Source organism: Myxine glutinosa, chromosome 13, assembly GCF_964187855.1.
Source record: "Myxine glutinosa chromosome 13, kmMyxGlut1.1, whole genome shotgun sequence".
Taxonomy (NCBI): Eukaryota; Metazoa; Chordata; class Myxini; order Myxiniformes; family Myxinidae; genus Myxine; species Myxine glutinosa.
Genome location: NC_136273.1, coordinates 93,028,053 through 93,031,169, shown reverse-complemented (window position 1 = coordinate 93,031,169; position 3,117 = coordinate 93,028,053). Strand labels below are relative to the sequence as shown.

The window sequence follows — 3,117 nt, the reverse complement described above, 5'->3', positions numbered from 1 at the left end:
GGATCTTCGTTCTCGGATCACAGCTGCATGCGCTCTGGTGGACACAAACATGCTGAGCCGAACGTGGAAAAAAGTCATGTACCGCCTTGATGTCCTGCTCGCGACAAATGGAGCTGACGTTGAAGTGTATTGAATGTGCGCACAAAACTATACGAGTTTCTTTATCATATAAACCAAAAGTTTTTTTTTGTATGATTTGTGGTTCTAAATTTATTAACAACCAAAGTTGTCCTGGTCTTTTTGGAACACCCTGTATTTATGGGCTGTTTCTTCTTCTTCTGTCAGCTGCAGCGCACGGTTTTGGGTCGCATCATTTGTCGGAGGCGTGGCCGTGCCACTCATGCAACGCCCCCCTGTAAGCTCGAGCAGGAATTTGTAATTTGATCAGGGTGACAGCGATGCCTTACCTCTTCACCAAGGACACTTTGGGATCTCTAATGGCCATCAACTAATTCCAGCATATGGGACACCCATCCCAGGGACAATGCACACCTTGGTGTCTCTCCCTGCACGTGAAACACCATGAGGACAGTTTATATTATAGCTGGGCTGAGATGCGAACCCAGGATAGAAAGGTCAGAGATGCGTGTGCATACTTCTGCCAGCCACATAGGTTGTTGTTGTTGTTGTTGTTGTTGTTGTTGCTGTTGTTGTATAGCCCCGGACAGTTGTCTCGACCAAGCCCGCGACACAGAGACAGCCGATCGATCTCGCAGGAGCAATCCAGAGATCCCCCACATCCAGGATGGTGTACCCCGGCCTACACGAAGTCAGGGCCACGACTGAGTTGGAGAGAGAGGGAGAGAGAGAAAGAAGAGAGAGACAAGAGGGAAAGGGCTAGTCCATGGAGACCGATTCGCACTCTGACCGTGACCGCGCTGCCCTGACATATCTGGGCAGCAGGGAATAATGGGGAAGATCTGGCCCCCAATTTGCATTGGGCGGGTGCAACCACTGGGTTGTAGCCACATGAGCTATGCCAGTGGGTGTCATGAGCTATGCCAGTAGGTGTCATGAGGCTCCATTGGGTTGGGGGGCTTGATCGTGTGAGGTGTGGCTGTGGTGCCGTGAGGGTTGGGATAATAGGCCCATCACATGGCCTGTGCTCTGCCATAGCCAGGTCCATGCCAGGCAGAAATGGCGCCGTTTTCCAGTCAAGGTTTTCTCAGTGGATTTATATACTTTTGATCATACTCTGTCGAATAAGCTTGTGGGCCACCCTGAAATTTGCCTCAAATCCAAGATGGCGGCCAAAAATCCAAAATGGCCACCAGAATAGCTAAAATAGTATTTCTGAGAGTTGCTTTTACCCATAGATGATTTTTTTTCAACTGATTGTGGCCTATTATGATAAAGAAAGATAACTCAGTCATAACTCAGCCATAAAAATTAACAATCGGTACTTTATTAACAAAATGGCCGCCGGGCAACTTCCGTATTACGGAAACTGCTATAACTTCAGTTCCGAGTGTGATATGATTATAATTTTGGTGTCCAGTCATATGTTTTTGGGGTCAAGGAATCCATATTTGTACTTTTTATTTCAGTGAAATCATTGGTTCATAAAGAAATCTAAGATGGCTGCCAATACTGGCCACCGATGTGGCAGATTCAGTCATGTCTTGTGCTCCATAATATATATTACAATACATTTTGATTCAATTTCTTGGTTTCCAAAGTCTGGTTATCCATTTAGTTGGTTTATCATGACACTAGCTCAATAGATCATCCCCTAAATCATGGATGAACAATAAATCCAAGATGGCTGCCGCTGAACGGCTCCTAGTCAGTTTTGCTTCGTCTACCAAACTACACAGGTTTATAAAATGTATCTGAATTCCCATTCAATATGATCCCCGGCTTTGGTTATGCTTTGGGAAAAATATGTTGTTCAAAAGGCACATAATCCTCAGTTACTAAGATCAAGATCAAGATCACTCTCTTCACTCTGAAAGTCTGAATAAAGTCCACAGGTATCCGAAGAAAGTTGTTCCATGGTGCTCTCCGAATTTTCCCCATCTCCTTGGTACTCTTCATCAACTTCAGATTCTTCTGCTCTTTCTTCTGCCCCACCGATACCTATAAAAAATGTGAATGGATATAGTCGGGATTCAAAACAGTAAATCATATAAAAATAACAAAATTACGATTGCATTTTGGACTTATCTACCTTGCTTTTCTCTTTCTCTACAGTGAACTTCACTGTCTTGTACATGTTTTCTGCTTGTATTCCTGTGTCTCTTCTTCCTTGAAGGCTGGCTTCTCTCTTCTACTGCATCTTCTAAATCTGCATCATACTCCGCGAGACCTGTAAGTGGAAGGTTACACATATTTAATCTGGATGAATGCACTGCCAGTGGGAATACATTGGAGGAACTTTATGACAGGAACGAAAAGCAATGATCAAAGTAATGATATATTTTTAGTATACTTACTTTGAATTTGTCTTTTCTTGCTCTTTTTCTTGGAGAGGCTTGGAGGGAGTTGCGGGCAGGTAAACCATATTGGCCTGATACCATCATCTGTATTTTCCCATCCTCTGTCAGTGATAGAAGGATACTCAATGTTTTGCTTGAGACACTGGTACCACACCCATGCCTGAAGGTCACTCCTCTTGAGGTGTTCATTGGTGCTACTCTCGTCTGGAAGGATGCTGGAACTAGATTTCACCTTTTGAGTGTTGTACGTTCGGATCCTTGTTTCAACAAAGCTTTCTTGTTCACTTCCAGAATACATGCAGGTTCTGAAGAAGCATTTAGCACTGGTAGCATCTTGAAAAGATTGATTTGATCTGCCCAGCTGAGAGAGTAGATGGGATTTCTCTTGTTTCAACATCTTCTTCAATGGCTTGATTTTGCCGATGCGATGCGTTCATGTACAGCCTGGAATATTGTACCAGTTGTGTGATGAGTAGTTTGGGCTCCCGTCAGCGTCTGCTGTTTACCATCTGAGTTATCAAATGTTATATGTACACTTCGACCCTTGACGAAACCTGGAGGTAGCATCTTCTTGTGCTCCATGCTGATGGACTTTGCCCAATTATTGTTCAAGTCACGGACATCTGTGTATGGTATTCCAACGCCACATCGATTCAAGAGAGTAGTTGCCTCTTTGCTA

General features: G+C 44.0%; 1 long non-coding RNA gene across 1 annotated transcript; it reads right to left on the bottom strand.

Moving 5' to 3' along the window:
• Positions 1–1,383: 1,383 nt before the first annotated feature.
• Positions 1,384–2,572, bottom strand: LOC137437312 (uncharacterized). The gene is made up of 3 exons (XR_013621168.1): positions 2,436–2,572; positions 2,171–2,308; positions 1,384–2,079 (listed from the first exon to the last, which is right to left on the bottom strand). It is a non-coding gene; the product is annotated as an uncharacterized LOC137437312 (long non-coding RNA).
• Between the last annotated feature and the right edge of the window lie 545 nt (positions 2,573–3,117).